The sequence below is a fragment of the Cannabis sativa genome, chromosome 9, assembly GCF_029168945.1.
Source record: "Cannabis sativa cultivar Pink pepper isolate KNU-18-1 chromosome 9, ASM2916894v1, whole genome shotgun sequence".
Classification (NCBI taxonomy): domain Eukaryota; kingdom Viridiplantae; phylum Streptophyta; class Magnoliopsida; order Rosales; family Cannabaceae; genus Cannabis; species Cannabis sativa.
The window spans coordinates 34,238,990-34,251,525 of NC_083609.1; positions in this window are offsets into that span (position 1 = coordinate 34,238,990).

The following is a 12,536-nucleotide window of genomic DNA, read 5'->3' on the forward strand; positions in this document are numbered from 1 at the left end:
TCCAAGTTCTATGCGTGGATGCAACAAGGAATTAATAAGTCAGTGGATTTACTTGGTGAATTGTTGATCTGCTTATTGGAAACTCAGTTATATAGGTCCATGGTCCTCATACTAGTTGAGACCATACTGCTTGTAAGACTCACTTAATTGATTTTGATTAATCAATTATAATTCTAAAATTAGACTATGTCTAGTTTATGAATTTTCACTAAGCAAGGGCAAAATTGTGAAGAAAAGAGATTCTAGGTTTTATTTATTAATTAAGAGACTTTATTAGTCTAATTAATAAATATATTAAATGACAATATTATTTAATAATTAATTTTTAGTTATTAATAATTGGAATTGGCATTAAAGTGGTTAAATTGGAAAATTGGTATTTTTGAGAAAATGGGATGGAAAAATGACAAAATGGCAAAATTGCAAAGTGGGGCCCAATCCAATACACATGGCCGGCCACTTGTAATGCAATTTACCATTTGTTTTTTGTCATTATTTTAATACCAAATAAATGTAACCTAAACCTAGTGGTTACCTATAAATATATAGTGATGGCTCACACTTAACAGTTTGATGAAAGTTCTTGTCTACAGAAAATTAAGCCTCCTATTCTATTCCTTAGGCCGAAACCATCTTTCCTCTTTTCTTCTTCAATTTTTCATACCCTTGAGTGATAGAGTGAGTGCCCACACACATCAAGTGGTATCTCAATCATAGTGTGGAAGACTATGAAGAATCCAATCAACAAGAAGGAGAATCGGGCTCAAGGAAGGAGAGAAAGACATCCAGGTTCAGATCTTGATAATGCTCTGCTACAGAAAGGAATCAAGGGCTAGAGATCTGAACGGAAGGAGTCATTATATTCCGCTGCACCCAATGTAAGGTTTTCTTAAACCCTTATGTGTTTATTTCATTGTTTTAGAAATTCATATTAGGATGTTAATGAAACATACTTGTTAGTAAATCTAGATCCTGGTAAAATTATTCCAACAATTTGGGCAGGAAGATTCATGGATAGATTTCTCTCTCTCTCTCTCTCTCTCTCTCTCTCTCTCTCTCTCTCTCTCTCTCTCTCTCTCTCTCTCTCTCTCTCTCTCTCTCTCTCTCTCTCTCTCTCTCTCTCTCTCTCTCTCTCTCTCTCTCTCTCTCTCTCTCTCTTTATCTCTCTCTCTCTCTCTCTCTCGTAGTTTACTGTTTATGTTATTTTATTTGTTATGTTTTGTTTTCCATGTTAGTTTTTAGTTTTAATAATGGTGTTGTTGTTAGTTTTTAGGTTCATATCAGAGTTGCAACAAAAGAGAATAAATTCGAATTTAATAAAAAAATTATTGAATCTGATATGAACCATAAACTCCGGATCGCAACACAATTATACATAATACTATTAACCCAAAAACTTTTCTTGGATATCAATGTTTGACACGTGGCAAGAAAGATGATGTCACAGAGTTTACTTCAGGAACTCCAGGATGGAAGTTCAAACCTCAATAACTTGAGCCCAACCCACTATCTTTTAGTATTGTGTTCCATGAAGACATGGTGCAATCAAACCCAAGCCCTAGAAGTTGAAATTACACGAACTTGCACCCTAGAAGCCAACCTGGGCATCTAGGGTTTCACCCAGAGCTTGTTAGGGTTTATATCCTGAAAAGCCTATAAAGATATTTCTATTATTAAATAAAGAGTTGAATATTTTGATGTATGCTTAAATGTTAAATTATTAATATTTATTATTGAATAATTTATATTAAATATTAGAAAATTCCTTATTCACATATGAGGTTGCGGCTTGTAGCTGTACAGAAAAAATAAGACCACTTAGCTATAAAATAGTCAGCAACATATTAAAGTTATAGAATCTTTAATCAATGACTGCTAGTACGGTTCACTGATGTCCGTTTTTCGATGCAAGTAATCTCGGCTCGGATTATGGATATAGTATGACATCAAAGTGAAGGTGTTGTACATAATAGAGATTATATATGACAATGACCGATATGAATAAAGTTTTCTTTATGAACATATCATTTACTATAAAGACCTAATTCATATCATAACGATGACCATGTTGAATTTTGTGTCCTAAATAAAACTCAGTTCAATATAATCAGATTTATTAATTAATAAAAGATCAGAAATTATTTTATTTTGTATGTGTTGGGTTTTATGCCCTAAATAAAACTCATTTCAATATAATCAGATTTACTTATTAATATAGATCAGAAATAACATTTAATGTTGCATGGTTCACATGATTTATTTCATGATTATATGTACATAATGTATGAATTCTATTTAAGTCCAGAACATATCAATTTGTTAATGATTATAGTGTTGTCAACACAGTGGAATATAATCTTAATTATATGTTCGAAAGTTTATTCCCTGATTTGTCAGACGACTGGATTTAGACTGACATGGTATAATCAGCGATAGGTATTCTTACACCTTGGATAAGTGTTATGTCCTTTCCAGGACATTGGCAAAGTTTACCAGCATCGGATGTATGGAGTATACATCGGAAGGGACTGATATTGAACTTTGATTAGACATATTAGAATTTACCGTAATATCTATTCAATTCAATATCACTTGTTGATCCTAGATCAAATGATCTTAATCCTGATATGATTAGGTTCAATCTCAAGAGTGTTATTCGTGTTCTTTGATTTGTTAGTTAAGCCTACTTTTGGGTCAGGGTGATACGTACATTTTGGGAACACGGTAGTGCAATTGAGTGGGAGCGCTAACATAAATATGGAATCTATAGCTTCTATCTGGCGAATAGAAAGTAAAGGATGATTTCCTTCGAGCTTAACCAAACGAAAATAAATGGTGGAGATCTCATTTCACTTAGCTGAAATATCATTTATACAGGGTTAAGTGTTTTAAGGATAAAATACATTGTAGGGTGTTACGATAATTTAATCCCTTTACAGTGTAAATCATCTATATAGAGGATCATTGATCACATTAGGGTTATAACAATGGATAACTAATGACGTGTCTATATCGTGGAACATATAGAGCGTTCTATATACTGAGAGTGCAATTCTAAGTTCTATGCGTGGATTCAACGAAGAATTAATAAGTCAGTGAATTTAAGATATAAATTCTTGATCTACTTATTGGAAGCTCGGATATATAGACCCATGGTCCCCATACTAGTTGAGACCATACTGCTTGTAAGACTCAGTTAATTGATTTTGATTAATTAATTATAATTCTAAAGTTAGACTATGTCTACTTTGTGAATTTTCACTAAGCAAGGGCGTATTGTAAAGAAAAGAGATTCTAGGTTTATTTATTAATTAAGAGACTTTATATGTCTAATTAATAAATATATTAAATGACAATATTATTTAATAATTAATTTTAGTTATTAAATAATTAGAATTGGCATTTAAATGGTTGAATTTGAAAATTGGCATTTTTGAGAAAATCAGATGCAGGAATGATAAAACAGCAAAATTGCATAAGTAAGGCCCATTATCCAAGGCCCATGGCCGGCCACACTTATAGGCTTTTATCATTTATTTTTCCATTATTTTCATGCCAAATAATTCTAACCTAAACCTAGGTGGTTACCTATAAATAGATAGTGATGGCTCTCATTCACACTTAACTTTGTGAATTCTGTCAGATGAAAACTGAGCCTCCTATTCTTTTCTCTAGGTCGAACCACTTCTCTCTTCTTTTCTTGTCTAAATTTCGAAATCCTAGAGTGAATGAGTGAGTGCCCACACACATCAAGTGGTATCTCAATCATAGTGTGTAAGACTGTGGAAAATCAACCAACAAGAAGGAGAATCAACATCAAAGGAAGGAGAGAAAGAGATCCAGGTTCAGATATTGATAATGCTCTGCTACAGAAAGGAATCAAAGGCTAGATATCTAAACGGAAGGAGTCATTATATTCTGCTGCACCCAATGTAAGGTTTCTTAAACTTTATATGTGTTTATTTTATTGTTTTAGAATTCATATTAGGATGTTAATGAAACATACTTGTTAGTAAATCTAGATCCTGGTAAAATATATCCAACAATATGGTTCACATGATTTATTTCATTATTATATGTTTAATGTATAAATTTTATTAAATCCAGTACACATAATTATTCATGATTATAGTGTTGTCAGCACAGTGAAATATGATCATGATTATATGTTTCAAAAGTTTAAGTCCCATGATTTGTCAGTACACTCGATTTAAACTGACATGATAATCGACGATAAAGTATACTTATACCTTAGATAAGTGTTATGTCCTTTCCAGAGCATTGACAAAGTATGCTAATATCGGATGTATGGAGTATACATCAGATTTGACAGATATTGAACTTGGATAAGATATCATAAACTTACTGTTATATCTTCTAAGTCAATATCACTGGTTGATCTTAGGTTAATAGATCTTAATCCTGAGATGGTTAGGTTCGAACTCAATTGTATTATTTGTTCTTAACGTTGTTCGTGAAAGCTAACTAATGGTTCAGGCGGATACTTACATCTTAAGAAGATGATAGTATAATTGAGTGGGAGTGCTAATCATGGATATAAAATCTATAGCTTCTATAAGTATTTAGAATTGAAATGATAATTTCCTTCGAGCTTGACTTAATACAGATAAATGATTGAGATCTCATTTCAGGTAATTATATTAGTTTACTAAAATATCATTTATATTTAGTTAAGTGTTTTAAGGATAAAATTCATTGAAGGGTAGAACGGTAAATTTGTCCCTATTCGTTGTAGATCATTTATAGAGGTTCTTTGACTAGTTGGACTAGAACAATGGATAATTCATAACGTATCTATATCTTGGTACATATAGAGCATTCTATATAATTTAGAGTTTATTTCAAATCTATAATGTCACAAGGAGGATAAGTTAGAGAATTTACTTGGTAAATTCTAGTTCTATATATTGGAAGCTTGATTATATAGGCACATGGTCCCCACACTAGTTGAGATAATACTGCTTGCAGACTTAGTTAGTTGGTTTTAATTAATTAACTATAATTCTAAAATTAGACTATGTCTTATTTATGAATTTTCACTAAGCAATGACTTAATTGTGAAGAAAAGAGGTTTTAGAGTTTATTTGTTAATTAAGAGACTTTGTATGGTCTAATTAATAAATTAGATAAATGGTAATTTTATTTGATAATTAATTATAATTATTAAATAAATAGTTTTGACATTTATAGGATTGAAATCAGAAATATGGGATTATTGAAAGAAGGATAAATGGTTGAAATAAAGTGACAAAATTATAACTAGTGAAGCCCATTAAGTGGCTGGCCACTAGACTTAATTTTTGTCAGTTATTTTATTCTTTTTTAATCCATATAATTAAATTCTAAACCCTAGTTGAAATACTATTAAAGGAACATGATGCTCTCATTCTCATCCAACCCACTTCAACCAAACTAAATCTAGTTTCTAACTTTGTTAAACAACTAGTAGATGAGAGACTCTTTTTCAAAGTGATTTTGCCCTTCTTGATGTTCTTCATCAATCTTCAAGCCTATAGTGATAGAGTACCTCGCCCACACATAGCAAGTTAAGTACTCAATCATATTGCGGAATGTTGGGTTTTGTGCCCTAAATAAAACCCATTTCGATATAATCAGATTTACTAGTTAATAAAGATCAGAAATCATTTTATGTTGCATGGTTCACATGATTTATTTCATGATTATAAATTCTATTAGGTCCAGAACATATGTATTTGTTCATGATTATAGTGTTGTCAACACAGTGGAATATAATCATGATTATATGTTCAAAAGGTTTAATTCGCTGATTTGTCAGTTCACTGGATTTAGACTGGCATGATAATCAGCGATAGGTATACCTACACCTTGGATAAGTGGTATGTCCTTTCGAGGGCATTGCCAAAGTTTACCAGTATCCGATGTATGGAGTATACATTGGAAGGGACCGATATTGATCTTGGTAAAGATATTATGATACTTACCGTTGTATCTTTTTGAGTCAATATCACTGATTGATTTTAGATCAAAAGATCTTAATCCTGACATGCTTAGGTTCAATCTCAGGAGTGCTATTCATGCTCTTTGATTTGTTAGTTAAGCCTACTTTCTGGTCAGGGTGATACGTACATTTTGGGAACATGATAGTATGATTGAGGGGGAGCGCTAAACATAGATATGAAATCTATAGCTTCTATCAGGACATAAAAGTGAAACGATGATTTCCTTTGAGCTTAGCTTAATAGAGATAAATGGAAGTGCTCTTGTATCAGTGATTATATTTTAGTTCACTGAAACATCATTTATAGGAAGCTAAGTGTTTTAAGGATAAAATATTGAGGGGTGAAACGGTAAATTTATCCCTACTCAGGGTAAATCATCTATAGAGGATCTTTGATTATTGAGATTAGAATGATGGTTAAATGTTGATAGCGTATCTATATCGTGGAACATATAGAGCGTTCTATGTATCTGAGAGTACAATTCCAAGTTCTATGGTGGATGCAATGAGGAATTAATAAGTTAGTGAATTTACTTGGTAAATTCTACGTGTGCTTATTGGAAGCTCGGTTATATAGGCCCATGGTCCCCATACTAGTTGAGACAAACTGCTTGTAAGACTCAGTTAATTGATATTAATTAATCAATTATAATTCTAAAATTAGACTATGTCTAGTTTATGAATTTTTCACTATGTTATGGGTTGATTATGAAGAAATAGTGTTTTAGGGCTTATTTGTTAATTAAGAGACTTTATGGAGTCTAATTAATAAATATTATAATTGACAATTTTATTTGATAATTATTATAATTATTAAATAACTAGTTTTGGTATTTATAGGGTTGAAAGTGCAAAAAGTGGTATTTATGAAAAATAGGTAAAATAGTTGGGAAAAATGATAAAACCCAAACTTGAGTGGGGCTCACTAAGTGGCCGACCATCAAGTGTATTTTTACCCTATTTTTTATCATTTTTCTATTCCTAAAAATTCAACCCTAACCCTATGTGAAGATAGTATAAAAGGAAGGCTATGATCTCTTCATCCAAACTAATGCCTCCAAAGCTAAAAACCTAGCTTTCTAATGAGACCTCTTCCTTCTTCTTCTTCCTCTTGAATTTTTGAAACACTAAGCCTTTCTTCACAAAATATTATTCAGCCATTAGTGATTGAGTAAGTGCCCACACACATCAAGTTGGTCCTCAATCATAGTATGTAAGACTGTGAAGAATCCAATCAACAAGGAAGAAGAATCGGGCTCAGATCTTGGTGATACTCTGCTACAGAAAGGATACAAGGGTTAGAGATCTGAGCGGAAGGAGTCATTTAATTTGGCTGCACCCACTGTAAGGTTTCTTAAACTTTATATGTGTTGATTTCATTGTTTTAGAGAATTCATATTAGGATGTTAAATAACATACATGGTAGTAAATTTAGATCCTGGTAAAATAATTCCAGCAACTGGCCTCAGAGCCATGGTAATGATTTACTTTCATGAAATATGAATTAAAACGATGTTTGTGTTGATTTGGATGGTTTCATGTTGGTTTATGTGTTATTTGATGAATGTATGTGTTTTACGAAATTTTTCCATGAAAATAATTTTATTTTCGTTTTGAAAATATTTTATTTGGATTCCTTGTGAAAAATTAAGCAATTTTGGTTTTTACGGAACTCAATTCCGATAAAAATTGAGAAAGTTATGGAAGTTTGAAAAGTCGGGGTTCAATGGTGTCGAGGGTGGTGCTCATGCGCACCAGACCCTCGGACAAGACGTCCTAGCACGCGCGTGCCTCGGACACTTTGTGTCTAAAACTTGGTGACACGCCTGTTCAAAGAGGCACCGACCCTGCACCTCGCCCCCCCAGCACCCTGCAAACGCCGAGATTCCTCGGCTGCCCCTTCCTCCTGCGCGCGCGTCCAAGGTTGCTAGCAGCCTGTCTGGGTTGCACGTGCAGCCTCCTGGGCAGCCACCTCACCCAACCCGATTTTTGTGGGATTTTTCCCCAATTTCGATTTTTCCAATTTTTAAACCCCAAAATTAAAATAAAATATTATTTTTTATATATTTAAACTTAAATATCATTTTTTAAATTAATAATATTTATTTTTAATATATTATTATTAAATTTTGATATTTTGAGGTTTAAATTTAAAAATTGATTATTTTATTTTTTAAATTATGGTCAGATTAAAAAATTTGTTAATTTCTTTAATATTTATATATTATATATTTTTAAGGTAAGATATTTTAATATTTGACATATTTTAAATTAAATGATAGCCTTATCTTTTAATTTGAAATATTATATTAAAATTATCTTATATGATAAATTAAATAATTAATAAATTTGAACTTAACCTTGATATTTTTATAGATATTCTAACCATAATATTTTTAAATTCAAAAATTTGTTATTTTGTTAAATATTTAATTGTTTATAAATTATAAGTTTAAAAAATGATATTTTATTATTTTATATCATTTTACTGATTAGAAATTTATAAATTTTATTTTAAATATTTAAATAACTTAGATATTTTTTGTAGAAATTTGAATAATGCTTAATTTTAGATATTTTGACATATAATTTAATTATTTATTGATTTATTTTTTATTCTTAAAATAATAATTGCCTAACCATATCTATTTTAAAATTAGATTTTTTATTATTTTAATTTTATTAAATTATAGGATTAGAAAACGATATTGAAGATATTTTTTTCAAATCATTTATCTTATTTGATATTTAATTTAATTTGATAAAATGATTCAAATAAACCTAGATATTTTAAATTAGTTTTCGTTTTTGCATTTTAAATTTTGATGAGATTTTTTAGGTTGGTCTTAACAACCCTAAATTTTCAAAATTTAATTGGTTAGTTTAAAATAATAATTTAGTTATATTTATATCTTATTTCACATTTGTTACATGGATATTGTGTTTGTAATGTTTGATTATTTATTTATTTATTTATTAATTTTTTTTTACAAACCTATTATTTATTTGATCTAAATTTCTATGATTAACTTGTTGACAGATCCAATGATCTGATTTTATTTATAGTCCAATCGTCAATAGCTCCTTTAAATAATTTGTAACAGGTAAATTTTGTACTTCTTTCATCTGTGTAAACCTTGTAACATGATAGGGCCCATCCAAATCATTTGACCTGTGTGAGCCTATATGTTTGCCTTTTGGGCTTAGATACATATAGGAAGCCCATTTAAGTTTTATTAATTAAATGGACTAGGTTGCTAAAATAAAATTTCACTTAGGTAATTTTATTTAGAATTGAGCTTATTCAATTAATAATAATTATTTATTTAATGGTTAAAGTTCTCTCCTTTGGGCCTTAATTGTGTGAGAGTGAAGGGGCCAATAGTAGTGGGTATGTACGACGTACTGAACCCAGCCCTCCCTCACATGAACCACCCTAATTGTGAAGGCCTATTTGCCTTATTTAAATAATTATATTAGATCAATTATATTAGTCTAACCTAATTAAAATTGAATTAGCAACATAATTAACTTTTTAAAATATATGAAATTTATTTTTTATTGAATATTTTAAAGTTAATTTTAGAAAAATACTTAGTTAATGAGATATATTCTAGGTAGTAATTTCTAGTGACTAGATATATTTTCTAATATTTAATTAGAAAAATATTTTAAGTTAAAAATTAATTATTTATTAATTAATTTTGGACCAACTTAAATAAAGAATTTTTTTTCCTAGTATTTAATTCGAATTAATAATTAAGTTTCTTTTATACTTGATTATTAAATTCTTGTATTTAATACATTTAATTAAATTGAAAATTAAATATTTAAGTTGATTTCTTTCTTGATACTTAAATATTATTATTTTTAGAATATTTAATTAAATAAAAAATTATTTTAAGTTGGAAATTTTAATTTCAGAACAATATAAATTTGAATAATTTTCAAAATATATTTTATTTTTATTTTATTAATCATTTTTTTATATATAATTCGAAATTGTTTTTTTTTTATTTAAATGCAGAAAATTTTGAATTTTTTGAAAAATAGATTATAGTTGAAAATTAATTATTATTTTTTAATTAATTTTGGACCAACTTAAATCAATAATTTTTTTTTCATTTAATGATTAATTAAAATAAATGAACTAAACTACATTATAATTAGAAAATAAATTAATTAGTTAATGAAATCTAGATAGTTATTATCTGTTTGCTTGAAGTATTTTTGTAGTTATATTTAATTAAATAGAAAATTAATATTTAAGTTGATTTTATTCACGAAACTTAAATATTTGATAATTTTATTAATATTTAATTAAATAGGAAAATTATATTTGTGTTGAAAATTAATATTAATTAATTTTGGATCAACATAAATTAGAATAATTTTTCAAGATTTATTTTATTTTATTTTACAGCATTTTTGAAAATTGTATTTATTTTAAATACATTATTTTTTTTTTCGAATTTTGCATTATATATTTATAGAAAATTAAATTTGAGTTGAAAATTAATTTTTTTTAATTAATTTTGGATCAACTTAAATTGAATAATTTTCGTAATATTTATTGAAAAATTAATACTAAGTATGGAAAATAATTTATTTTTATTTTTTCAGATCTTCCTTAAGAATAATTTTATAAATATTAAATTAAAATTTATGTTTATGATTTTATTCTAAATTGGTATTTAATTAAATAAATAGATTAAAATAAGTATCTAAAGAAAATATAACTCTTTAAAATAATGAGCTTTAGTTATAAGGATATTCGATTTCCATTATTTGTCCTACATGGTTAATATGTTTTCAATATAACCTCGAGACGCTAGACTTCGTCCCCCTAATGGATGGTTATTCGTTGAAGCATTTAACACCGTAACGATCTCTTATGATAAGTATTTTGTAAGTTTTCGTCTCTATTAGACTCTCCCATACGGTGACTACTTAGAGATAAATTTACAAAATATGAAACAGTGGTGGAAGCTCATAAAATAAGAATAATCTTGGCTTGTTATTTTTAATGGGACAAATCCTAATGAATTGTCATCCATTAGACAAACATAATAGTGTTAGATCTCGATAGATAAATATTTGTAAATGCAACATCTAGGTTGTTCATCAATAGATGACACCTTAGACAAGTATTTACAATATGAAACAAGAAGTTTATACAAATAAGAATAACTTTGACTCTCGCCTACCGGGACATCGTTGGATTCTTATTTGAAATCGAAATTTCCTTTACTTATTCCTCTTAGCTTATACATTTTGAATTTGCTTACATAGTATATCATTGGATGAATGGTTTATAAATCATCTGCTTATAATGTCATTCTATTTTCTTTTGAAATTGAATGGCACAGATTACTATAATCCTGACATTCTCTCCTTAAATGATATAATCCTTGATCTTAGAATCTCCTACTTATATATGCTTACTTTAGGTAAATTAGACTTAGAGTTAGATTAGTAGAGGTGGTCCAAGCTACAATCATTACTCATTGTATATTTGGTATAAATTTAAGTCTTTGACTTTAAATTTTAGATTCCAAATAGAAATTTTATATTTCAATTTCAAGAATACAATATAGTTAAACTTTCACTAGTGTTTAATATCCATTTTCTGTCAATGGATTCAAACTATATGTTAATATATGGAATGTGAGTTTAGTATTCTGTGACCAGGATCCACTTGGACTGCTCTAAGAACATTAATGTAACTAGACCTAAGTCATCAAAACACCACAACCACATTCTTTTATAAATCTATGGCATTTGCATCTTGTATATAGTGGTTTTGACAAGATCATTCTCTGTAAAAAGTCAATATGCCTATATTCACTTGAAAGTAAGATCATCTCGTATATGGATGTACTTTTAGGGGTGGATATGAGTTTTTGTTATATTCTTAAGACGATCACTCTAGATTTTATCTTATGCAAAAGAAATTTGAAATGTTTGAAAAATTTCATGAATTTCTAGCAATGGTGGAAAACCATTAAGGTAAGTGGTTAAAGATCTTGCGAACTGATAGGGGTTGAGAAATATTTGGTAGATATGCAGTTCAAAGATCATTAAGTTGATTTTTTGAATTATATCCAAACTTACCTCCCCAGAAATTTTATTTGCATATTGATGATAATATAAGGTCTATGATTTGTTACTAGTCATTGCCTAAGTCCTTCTAGGGATATACCCTAGTGATAGGAAAATTTCAGAATGATGGAATGGTTGTGTACTTAGTGTAAACCATTACTAGATTCATGGATGACCTAATCGTAATCTTAATAAAAGCTAGAACTGTTAACCAAGGTTTGCATGTTTGTTAGCTATTCTAAGTGATTAGGGGTGGACCATCCCATAGTCATTAGATAAGAAAGTGTTTGTTTTAACAAATACTACTTTTCTAAGAAAATGACTAAGTCTGAAAACAAAGTAGCAAAATAGAGGAGATAATTTTTTTTTTCTTGATTCCAAAAGTGTTCTATCATCTTATTCGATATATGATGATCCCACTGCCTCTGTTGTT